This window comes from Elaeis guineensis, chromosome 2 (assembly GCF_000442705.2).
Source record: "Elaeis guineensis isolate ETL-2024a chromosome 2, EG11, whole genome shotgun sequence".
Classification (NCBI taxonomy): domain Eukaryota; kingdom Viridiplantae; phylum Streptophyta; class Magnoliopsida; order Arecales; family Arecaceae; genus Elaeis; species Elaeis guineensis.
In genome coordinates, this window is record NC_025994.2 from 76827698 (window position 1) to 76840160 (window position 12463).

General features: G+C 42.7%; 1 protein-coding gene across 5 annotated transcripts in view; it reads left to right on the forward strand.

Annotated features, from left to right (window-relative positions):
• The first annotated feature begins 9449 nt into the window (after nucleotides 1-9449).
• The window catches only part of LOC105057711 (protein ACCELERATED CELL DEATH 6), a 31413-nt gene continuing 28399 nt past the window's right edge, over nucleotides 9450-12463 (forward strand). For all 5 annotated transcript variants that reach the window (XM_073251870.1, XM_073251869.1, XM_073251872.1 and 2 more), the window contains exon 1: nucleotides 9450-9798. The gene's annotated coding sequence lies outside the window, so the exon portion shown is untranslated. The remainder of the gene's footprint in view (nucleotides 9799-12463) is intronic.

Consider the following 12463-nt stretch of genomic DNA (forward strand, 5'->3'; position numbering starts at 1 on the left):
CCCAAGAATTTTTTTGAGGTTATGTTGAAGGTACACTTGCTTGAATTAAGTTGCAGTTGGTGTTGCCTTAGTGCACCGAATGCTTCCTCCAGATCGATGATTTGGTGGTTGGCTTCTAAGCTCTATACCAACATGTTATCAACATACACCTCCATATTACTGTCAATTTGATCTTCAAGTATCTTATTAGCAAGGCATTGATATGTCGCACCTATATTTTTCAACCTAAAATGCATTACTTTATAACAATATAGACATTTTTTAGTGATGAAGGCTATTTTCTTCTCATCCTCGGGCACCATCCAAATTTGATTGTAATCCAAAAAAGCATCCATAAAGCTCAATAACTTATGTTCTAAGATAGCATCAACAAGCTGATTAATCTTTGACAATGGAAAGCCATCCTTGGGACAAGTTTTATTGAGATTGGTAAAATCTATGTAGATTCTACATTTGCTATTGGCCTTTTTTACCATCACACCATTGGCTAGTCCATCGGCAAAACAGGCATTTTGGATAAAGTCTACTACCAAAAGTTTGTCGATCTCTTCATCAATCACTTGTTGCCACTCTCGGCTGAAGCTTTGTTTCTTTTGTCGTACAGGTCAATGCATCATATCGATGTTTACTCTACAATACAATAACATTAGCCGGTACCTTAGCATATCTAAAGTCGACCATACAAAGATGTTCGTGTTCTTCTAAAGAAATTTCACTAACCAGTCATGACGGTCGGTGGTCAGAAGAGACTCGACCTGGATAGTTTTGTTCGGCTCATATTCATTTGACAGAATAGAAAATTATCTGCTCCATCGATTCACCTCATTTTTTTTCATCTCGGAGGTCCAGTCCTTCAATAAGCAAAGATTCTATAGATTTATTTCCTTTAATTATCATAATAAAATATTGTCGAGTGAATTGTGATCTCTTTGAACTTCATCGATCCTATGCTTTGTTGGGAATCGCATGAGAAGATAACAAGTCAATGCTATGTCACAGGCATATTAAGCCCAGGTAAGCCGAGGATAGCATTATACACAAATGGGACTCCGACAATAAGAAAAGTTAGGTGGATGATAACTTGTCGAGGTTCTTGGTTAGTAGTAACTAGAAGTGTGATTTCTCCTTCCACTTTGACTGAGTCTGGAGAACCCAACTAGAGGTGTGTTTACTTTCTTTAGTCAATCAATAAATAACTCCATCTAAAGAAATACATCATAAAATAACACATCTGTCGAGCTCCCATTATCTGCTAATATCATTTTTACATCATAATTAACTATTGTCATAGAGATTCATAGCATCATCATGAGGAGTCTGAACTCCTCATAAGTCGCTATCTGAAAAGATTACAACATCTTTGGTATGCCTCCTCTTTGGCAAGTGATCTTCTATTTGACTTATTATCCCCCTATCGTTGATTCACCCTGTGACCATATTGATAACTAATATTCTTTTTACATCATAATTAGCTATTGTCATAGAGATTGATAGCATCATCATAAGGAGTCTAAACTCCTTGCAAGTCTTTATCTGAAAAGATTACAACATCTTCGGTATGCCTCCTCTTTGGCAAGTGATCTTTTATTTGACTTATTATCCCCCTATTGTTGATTCACCCCATGATCATATTGATAACCTTGGCTGTTGGTAATTATTGTTCTCCACTTCAACTAGGCATGGAGTTGGATCATCAATAGGATGATTCTCTCAATCTCAAACATACTTCTTGAGATAGTCTCATCGGATCAAAGCTTCAATTTCATCCTTGAGCTGAAGACAATCTTCGATGTTGTGGCTGTGATTTTGATGGAATCTATAATATTTTTGCATTGTTTGTCTATTTGCCTAGGCCTTCATCAGTTGGGGCCTTTGAAGATACTCTTGGGGCTTAATCTCTATAAAGATTTGAGCCCGTGGAATAAATAAGGGGGTGTAGTTCTGAAACCGATGGGGAGGACTCCTCGATCTCGAGCTATGAGGCTGACATGGGACCTCCCTTTTAGTGCATGTGCTACTTCACTCCTCCTGAGAATGCTTCTTATTCCTGAGAGCTGCCCTCAGATCGATGCTGATCAACTTGTCCCTCTTCAACACAAGCATAATTCTGAGCTTGCACGAGGAGCTTGACATAATCCTTTGGAAACTTCTTGTTTAGAGAAAAAATAAATCTAGAAATCTAAAGTTCCCACTTCATAGCTAACATAGAGACCCCTTGGACAAGGTTACAAATCTCCAATGCGGTGGCATTAAATTAAGCCACATACTCTCTCAAAGGCTCCGCTTCCCTTTACTGGATGGAGAAGAGGCTGTCCGAATTTTGTTGCTACCTTATGTCACTACTAAAGTGCACCACAAATTTCTTTTCCAACTACTTGAATGAGTGAATAGAGCCCTGTTGAAGATCAAAATACTACATCTGAGTAGACTTTTGAGGGTGGTGGGGAAGGCAAGGCAAAGATGGGTATCAAAAGCCCCTTGAATGATCATGAGAGCCTTGAAGCTCTCAAGGCGGTCCAGTGGATCTGAGGAGCAATCATATGGCTCCAATTATTGCATGTTGAATCAAGTTGGAATCGGTTCGTCCATGATATGGCAAGAAAATAGAGGGCATGTGTCAAAGCTAATTCCATGCACTTGCCCCTTAGTGCTATCTTGGAGGACTGCCAGCCAATGATCAATCTCTTCAAGCTCACGATCGAGATTGGCCACTCCCTGAGGTTTCCTTCGATGAACATACTCGAGAGTTGAATCCTCCCTCTGAAGACTTTGAGAAATATCAGTGTGTTCCTCTCACCTTGGGCTCCATTAATTGGCGAGAATGTGCCTTATGGGCTAGGGGCTTTAAGTGATGAGCTCGCTTGGGCATGGGGCATGCCGATTAGGGCTTCAATGATGAGATCAGTAGTCATGATGAGAATGGGTAGCCAAGACAGTCGGGCCCTCCTATCGCCATTGTTGCTGTTTGTCTGTCGTTTGTTGAAGGCTTTGCAGGATAATTGTAAGAGCTTGAACTTGTTGCACGAGGACAGAGACCTGCTGCTGATATGTGGCAATAATGAGCTAAGATAGACCTGTTGGGCCTTATGTGGTGCTCCCAAGGCTTAGAGGATCAAGGCTAATTTGTCAAGGTCCAAACTCTACGAGATGGTCATGGGGTTTCTAAGGCTAATTTGGGCCCTAGGGTGAAAAACTGTCAGCCTTTCGGGTCTTGAGGTTCAAAAATTTTGAGTCTTGAGGGGTTAACTTATATTTGGATTAGGATTGAGTCAAGATTATTAGATTGAATCAAGTCATAGGTATACATGGGCTTGGGTGAGCGTAATCTTATATTGAGTTAGCTAGGGAAGTTTTTGGGTTGGATCACATTGACCCTGTATATAAAGATACATTGTATTTTGACTCGATGAAGTGAATGAATACTAAATCATTTTCTCCCTAATCTTCTCTTTCTTCCTTCCTCTCTCTTTGGTCTTCTCTACATTCTAGCAATAAGAAACCCTCGAATTTCTTGGCTGCCAATTCCAAAAAGGAAAGAAAGAAGGCGCTAGGGTTTCTAGCGCCCTCCTTTGTGCACGTCCCCCTTTTGTGCACCCCCTCTTGGCCGCCCAAGAGGAGTTCCATGCCTCCATATTTTATTTTTTGAAGGCCTCATCAAAGGTGCTTCTAGATCTCAAAAGGTAGATTTCAGATCTAATAAAGAAGGAGTTCAAATCGTAGAAGAAAATCCTACCGACAGGATTTACAAGACTGCTAAAATCCTAAAGACTGTTTTTATGTTGCTTTGTTACTGGCCTTCAAGGACCTCCACAATTTGATCCTTACTATTTTCTGACATCCACAACCTGAGAAAGTTATTCCAATAATTGGTATCAGAGTACGGATTGTATGGAGAAAGAAGGAGACTCCAGAAATTGAAAATCTTCAAAGACTGAAATTTCAGTAAAGATCCTGTCAAGGTATTTCTCAAATCCCTTGGAGTTCTGTTGTGTTTTTGGTTTGGATCCAACCACGGGAAGCAATATGAAGGTTGATTTTGAGAAGTTTGATGAGAAAAAAATTTTTCTATGTGAAAATTTGGGTAGAAGATCTCCTGGTTCAAACAGATCTAGATCAACATTGGAGAGAAGCCTGAAGGGATGATAGATCGTCAGTAGATGTCCCTAGAGAAGAAGGCTTGTTTTGTGATTAGAGGATGTTTGACAAATATGTTACTCTATTTGGTGTTAGAAGAGAGGATCTTGAAAGATTTATGGTAAAAGTTGCACACCATGTATATGGAAAAAAATATGTGCAACAAACTAATATTGAAAAAAAGACTATACAGTCTTCGGATGCAGGAAGACGGAGATGTCTTGGGTCACATCCAAAAATTTGATCAGGTGTGCAATGAGTTGCTGAACATCAGGGTGAAAATAGAGAAAAAAGATAAGTTATTGCTACTACTATGCTCGCTGTCTCTTTCCTATGATCCATTGGCGACGATGCTGCTCTACGGCAAGGGGACCCTAGAGTATGAAGACATGGTCTCGGTGCTGTGGTCCAATGAATAGTGAGAGAAGTTGACCAAGGAAGGTGCTCCCCAGGAAGGCTTGGCTGTGGGAGAGAGATCAGGAAGAGGAAGGAAAAGAGGCAAGTCAAAGGGATGGTCAGAGTCTCGAAAGAGTAGGAGAAGAAAGGAAGCCCGGTGCTACAAGTGCAACGAGATCGAGCACTTCAAATGAGATTGCTCGCAGTGGAAGAATAAGAAGGAAGATAAGGGAGGATCTGATACACTGAGTATGGTGGCTGATAGTAAGATAGAGGATGACCTCTTAGTGGTATCAGATGGTCACAGGCAAAATACAGATGTATGGATCCTAGATTCAGCCTATTCGCATCACTACACCCCAACCCGATCTTGGTTCACTACATACATCAGAACAGATGAAGGGAGCGTAACACTTGGAGATGATCACCCATATAGAGTTGCTGATATTGAGAGTATTCAGGTGAGGATGTTTGATGGGATGGTATGGACTCTCACTAATGTGAAGTATGTCCCTGATCTGAAAAAGATTCTCGTGTCATTGGGTTACCTGGAGCAGAGCGGCTCAGCTTTAGCAGTCGTGCCAGAAGTTGGGTGTTGAACATCTCAAATGGAGCCATGATAGTGATGAGAGGTAGAAGGATAGAGAATAACCTCTACAGGATAGAAGGATCTGTGATGACGGAGAATCTGATGCAGCAGCAATAGTGCAAGACTAGTAGGGGGCTCACCAGTTGTGGCACTACCGCCTAGGCCACATGGGAGATCGTAGGATGAAGGAGCTGAGAAAGCATAGTCTGATTTTAGATCTGGATGGAAGGATCTCAGAGGTATGTAAGCCATGCCAGATGAAAAAGTAGAGGAGAGTACAATTTACCAGCAGTTCAGCCCACAGTGCAGCCCCACTGGAACTAGTTCACACTGATGCATGGGGACCGGCCCCAATTTCAGTCAGAAATGAGATGAGATACTTCTTGACCTTCATAGATGATTTCTCAAGAAAGGTATGGATCTACTTCATCTAGGAGAAATCATAAATCTTCACCAAATTCAAAGTATAGAAAGCTGAGGTGGAGAAGGAGATAGGTCAGAGCTTGAAATGTCTGCAGTCTGATAATAGAGAGAATTACACCAGCAAGGAGTTTCAGATTTTTTGTGAGGAGTGTGGCATCAAAAGGTACTTTTCGATGAGAGAGATTTCTCAGCAAAATGGGGTGGCCGAGAGGATGAACAAAACCCTTATGAAAAGGCACGGTGCGTGAGGCTGCAGGTGGGGCTTTCCTAAGGTGTTCTGGGTTGATACAGTGGATGCAGCCTGTTATTTGGTGAATCAATCACCTCACATCAAGTTATATGGTGGTATTCCAGAGGAAAAATGGTCTGAAAAGAAGATTGGGCTGAGCCATCTAAGGGTGTTTGGATGCACGGCTTTTGTGCACATCGGTGCTGGTGAGCGGAGCAAATTAGATGTCAAGTCACGGAAGATGGTATTCTTGGGATATCCACAAGGAGTTAAGGGATACCGACTATAGAATTTTTTGAAAAAAAAGATTGTCATCAGTAAGGATGTCATCTTTGATGAAAATTCAGTTCTTCAAAGGCAAGATGGCATGGAGGAGCAGCAGGAGGTCTAGCAGGGTAGTGCTGGACAACTAACATCCTTTTTATTTTGCCACTTACAGGTGCATTGGGAGGACTTGGTATTTAGGTGGAGCACTCTCCAAAAGTATCTCCAAAGGTAGAGAGAGCTCGAATAGATGAAAAAAGTCAGGAGATCCAGCAGGAACAAACTAGACCTAGGACAGATATCAAGGTTCCATTGCATAAGTCCAAAAGGAACATCAGGCAACCAGAATGATATGGCTTTGAGGAGACAGTGTCATATATCCTGATGATAGCGAATGGGGATCCCTACATCTATGAGGAGACTATGAAGTGCCAGGACAGAGAGAGGTGGGTCCAAGCAAAGTTCGAGGAGATGCAGTCTTTCTACAAGAATGTGACATAGCGATTGGTGCGGTTGCCACAAGGGAAGAAACCATTAGTTGCAAGTGGTTTTACCAACACAAGGAGGGACCTTCGGAGTAGGGAGGTATCAGGTACAAGATGAGATTAGTGGTTAAGGAATACTTTCAGAAGGAAGGCATCGATTTCAGCAAAATTTTTTCTCCCATCGTTAGGCATACTTCCATCAGGGTGCTGCTGAACATCATAGCAGCTCAGGACTTGAAGCTGAAGTAGATAAATATCAAGATGGCATTCCTCCATGGGCATTTAGAGGAGGGCATCTACATGGAATAGTCACTTGGGTTTCGAGAGCCAGGAGCAGAAGAAAAAGTCTGTTTGTTACAAAAATCGCTGAACGGGCTGAAACAGTCACCGAGACAATGGTATAAGTGGTTTGATTTTTATGTGAGGAGCATCGAACTTTTCAAGTGCGAGTATGACTTTTATATTTATGTTAAATCTTTGAATGATGGGTCTAGGGTATTTCTACTCTTGTATGTGGATAACATGCTTATAGCATACAAAAGTAGGAAGGTTGTGTAGGAACTGAAAGCAGCATTGTCTTGGGAGTTTGAGATGAAGGATTTGGGGTCTGTAAGAAAAATCTTAGGCATAGAAATCTTTAGAGATCGATCTTAGAAGGTGCTACATTTATCTCAGAGAGGTTACATCAAGAAGATCTTAGAGAGGTTTAGGATGAAGGATGCAAAATCGATGGAGCTACCACTCACCGGATACTTTAGACTCTTGAAGATGATGTCACCACAGACTGAGATGGAGGCTCAGGAGATGGAGAGAGTGCCATATGCCTCTGGTGTGGGGATCCTTATATACGTCATGGTGTATTGTAGGCCAGATATTGCCCATGCAGTGAGTCAAATCAACAGGTTCATGGTGCAGCCTAGCAAGGAGCACTGGCGAGCACTGAAAATGATCTTCAGGTACTTGATGGGTACTGTTAGAGTTGGCATCTGTTACGGATAGCAAGGAGGTGCCGAGGGATTCTCCAACATGTCCAAGGAGGCTCAGGGGCTGATAGGAGGGTTCATGGATGTGGATTTCAGAGGAGACATGGACACTCGATGGTCGACGATAGATTTTGTATTTAGCCTGTTTGGAGGTTCCGTTTCTTAAAGATCGTGCTTGCAGTCCATCACAGCCTTATCCACGACTGAGGTGGAGTACATTGGCATTACGGGGATAGTGAATGTGGCCCTATGGTTGAAGGGCTTAGCATTGAAGATGGGCCTCTTTCAGGAGGCCGTCAAGGTATACTGCGACAGTCAGAGTGTACTGTTACTTGCACAGAACTCTGTCTACCATGCAAAGATGGAGCACATCAATATCAGGTATCATCAGATCAGAGAGCTTGTGGAAGAAGGTGAGGTGGAGCTGGTGAAGGTCCACACCAAAGAGAATCCAGTGGATGCACTGATGAAGGTACTTCCACGGGACAGCTTTCGAAAATGTGTGATACTAATATACTTGATGGACAGGATGGAGTTGGTTGAGGCTTTAGAGCACCAAGGTGGAGATTGTTGGGCCTTATGTGGTGCTCCCAAGGCTCAAAAGACCAAGATTAAGGTCAAGGTCCAAACTCCATAAGGTGGTCATGGGGTTTCTAGGGCTAATTTGGATCCTAGGGCAAAACTCTATCAGCCTTTCGGATCTTGAGGTTCATAAATTTTGGATCTTGAGGGACTAACTTATATTTAGGCTAGGATTGAGTCCAAGATTATGAGATTAGATCAAGTCATGGGTATACATGGGCTTGGGTGAGCGCAATAGATTGAGTTAGCCAGGAGAGTTTTTGGATTGAATCACATTGATCCTGTATATAAAGATACATCGTATTCTGATTCGATGAAGCGAATGAATACTAAATTATTTTCTCCCTAACCTTCTCTCTCTTCCTTCCTCTCATCTCTGATCTTCTCCATATTCTAGCAACAAGAAACCCTAGGGTTTCTCGGCTACCAATTCCAAAAAAGAAAGAAAGGAGGCGCCAGGGTTTCTAACGCCCTCCTTTGTGCACGCCCCCTTTTGTGCACCCCCTCTTGGCCGCCCAAGAGGAGTTTCATGCCTCCATATTTTATTTTTTGGATGCCTCATCAAGGGTGCTTCCAGATCTCAAAAGGTAGATTTCAGATCTGGTAGAGAAGAGGTTCAAATTGCAGAAGAAAATCCTACCGACAAGATTTACAAGGCTATTGAAATTCTGAAGGCTATTTTTATGTTGCTTTGTTGCTGGCCTTCAAGGACCTCTATGATATGATCCTTGCTATTTTCTGACATCCACAACTTGAAAAAGTTACTCCAATAAGACCAAGATTGAGGCATCAATCCAGCTGGTCATTTTATTGAGATGACTATCAATGAGAGCTGGCGGATGCATGTTGTGCCCTAGTTCTTATCATCACTGACTCTCTCTCCTTCTCAATAAAGCTAAAAAGAACTTCCTCTAGCATCAAACTATTGCTACTAAACTTCAGTGGTCGATGGATGATCGAGCTGAAGGTCCGATGAGAAGACAAGCTGAATATTCATCAAAAGTCTGAGGTAGACGGTTTCTAAACCTGGAACCAAAAGTCTAATTGTCGAAGGTTGTCCAATGTGAAATTCTCCGATGTTTAAATTAGTCGAAGTTTTAGAAATAATCAAAAAAAAAAAAAGGAAATGATAAAAATGAATTTTTGTGCTTTCCAGATCAATCGAGCGTTCTTCTTGGCCCGGCGAGGGGGGGACAAACCAACCATTATCCCGAATATTAAAGATGTAATTAATATTATGATGAGCTGGAACCATGGATGGTCCCTACTTCTATGATTAAAGTTATTATGCCCATGATGAGCCACTGTGGAAAGTTATTACGCTTATGACGGTGAATTCAGTCCTGTGTAAATAAAAGAAACGATACGGGGGATCCTACTCATGACAATCCCAAACCATCCTTCTTTTCCTTCATTTAGTTTTGTTGTGGATGATGATCGTCTCGGCTTTGCTGACCTCGGTGGGGATGAACCTCGGCCTCCGCTGGCTATTCCTCGCCCTTTACTCCATCATTCAGAAGCAGCTAGGGAACGTCAAGTTCTACGTCCCCTGCCTCGTCGCCAAGGGGCGGGCCTGCCGGTGGAGAGAATTCAACATCGAGAGCCTCCTCCCCTCGCCCACCTGGGTCCGCAAGGGACTGGAGCCCTCCGAGGAGGACCTCCTCACGTCTTGCGGCCTCGATGCCGTCGTCATCATGAGAATCTTTATATTCGGTACATCCCAATTTTTTTCCCGATTTTTTCTCCTTAAGAAGGTCTTTCTAGGAGTTCTTTGGTTCAACAATTGAAACATTGCCTTGATGTTGGTTCTTTTCTTGATTCTGGTTTTCGAAAACTAAGGGATATAATTTTATTTTTCTTGAACTAATGTTTTAACTAATCATACTGCGTTGCGCATCCTTTTCTGAATAAAGGATGCCTCTTGGAGATAATTTGATCAAAAAGGTCGAAACTTTATTTCAATGTTTGATTCCTTTCTTGATATTGATGTCAAGAAATAGTGGAAAGTTTTTTTTTTTAGAGTTTTTGAGCCCTAATTTTAGTGAAGCATACTATGCTTCCATTAATCTATTGGATATTTGTTGTGCTATTTTTTCTAAGTTAAATCACCTTATTCTGTATGATTGAAGAATCATTTTTTGCTGGTTGTGTTGCTCCCAAATCCCAAGTCGAAGAGGTCGGGAATGATCTCCTCAGGTGGAAGCTGGTTGGCGGATGCCTCGACTGGAGATGAGGAACTGAAGAACTCTCGGGTGCTGGAACAGGACCTGTAAAAAGGCCCTGATCGAAATATTTTCTGGTGGTGGAGACTCTCCGATGTTCAAGTTAGTTGAAAATTGGAGAACAGTAGAAAAAATTTTTGAGGACTTTTAAGAGCTGACCTGGGTCCCCTTTTCTCTCTATTTATAGAAGGACAGTAAGAGTCGCATATGCTGGGGAACTAGCCATTTGCGAAAACTGCATGCGGATTGCACTGGTGGAGATCGTGGTTCCATATTTGTGATGCGGAGCCAGCCCATAGTTTTCATTTGGGAGCATAATCTGATCTTGGTAGTTAGAGCTTCCTTATCTGCTATTTATGCGGCCATGAGAAGATTGCTTTCTTAAAACGGTCTTGTTGTTGGATCGGATGACCTGTTCAATTCAGACCATTATCCGTAACTCCTCCAGGTTGGTCGTGGCCAATCCTTAGCTACCTCAATTGTGCCCCAGGACCTGGTCGGCCAACGCCAAAGTAACGATCCACAATGGTTTGCCCCCACTTTCAAGTCCGAGCTCAGATAGAGGTTGGTCAAAGAGAGTAAAAATTCGAAGTCAAGACCAACGTAGTGAAGAATATACTTTTACAGTCGAGCTCAGGCGCTAGTAGGGGTGTGGACATGTGTCACGAATCGGCATTGCTGATCTCCTTGATCTATTGATCTGGACTGTGAAATCATGGATCCATATGAGGTCAGTTGTGACCGACCTCGGGTTGCCACTTGGCAATCATCAATGGTAGCTAGACGAATTATCATCAATTCGAAACCATTTGAGCTTCTATAAATAGGCAGTTGATCTCTCGGATTTTACTTTTACTGTTCATAGTTTTGCCATCGCAGGAGAGGAGTGGAGCACTTATGCATTTTCTGGCAATCTCTATTGATCACCATCAACGGTTGTAGTCATCTTCGGCTATAGCAAAGCTGCGAACTCTGACCTCTGCCCTCTGACCTCCAACCTCTAAGGTCGAACCCTTGGGTTATTCGGTCATCACTACTCTAGGTTAGCTTTTTTTCTTTTTCTTGCTTCTTTGAATCATGCTGAGGGTGAGTATATCAAGCTCGTCTCCCGACACTTGGTCCTCTGATCGGGACCAGTCCAATGAGGGTCCTTATTCTAGTGGTGAGCTCTCCTTAGGGAGCTCTGAGGTTAGCGAGATGTCGAATTTCAGCCCTTTTCGAGTGGCCTTTGTCCTCACCCATGGAATCTTGAGGTCATCCACCTCCAATACCAAATCCCTCCTGAATTTAGGCTGGAGCTCATCAGTCCCGAGGATCGGATGGTTAGTCCTTTTCGATGTCGAATTGGACTCTAAGAAGAGTCTTTAAAAGCAAGCCTTAGGTTGCCTCTTCATATTTTTGTTGTAGAGCTCCTTAGAACTTTTCAAATAGCTCCCTGTAGCATGGCACTAAACTCATGGTCTCATAGTAGCTTTTTTCTCATTATTTCCTTCTTGGTGCTAACCAACCATTTGTCTCTTTCAGATGTATTTCTCATTTAAGAGACACCCCAAGGAGGTCGGATGGTGATATGCATCTCCTCGGATGGGGCAGCATCTCTTTCGAGGTGCTCCTTCCTCGGTTCATGGGAAGGAGCATTATTTTTTTTGTTTCAATCAAACAGCCTCGAGGTTTTGATACTTCAAGGGTCGACCTCGAAGGTCATCAAATAAGGCTCCGATACTTTTCGATGCCAAGGAGAAGGCCTAGAAGTTTATTTTCAACTGTACTGCTCCTCTACGTAAGCTCCTTTCCAAGGAGATGTTGTATAAGGTCGGGTTGAGCTCGGGTGATCCTCAGGGTAAGTCATCTTTAATTTGTGTTTCACCTGAGTTTCTTTTTACTGATGATTCTTGTTTTCTAGACATGAAGCCTAAGGAGATCGAGGCTCTGTGCTACATTGCCAAAAGGAAGAAGTCTTTGGGCGATGCTCCTGCCCCTAAGTAGGGCCAAGCTGAGGCTATCCTTGCCTAACCAACCGTCGGCTCTCCTCAGGTGCCAATCTAGGGTTCAGAGTTGAAGAGGGGGGTTCCTTCTCAGGGGCCCAAGTCGTCCCCCCTCTCAAATCAGTCACTCCAGGAGAACCAATTCCTCCATCTGCATCTTCATTTCTCTGA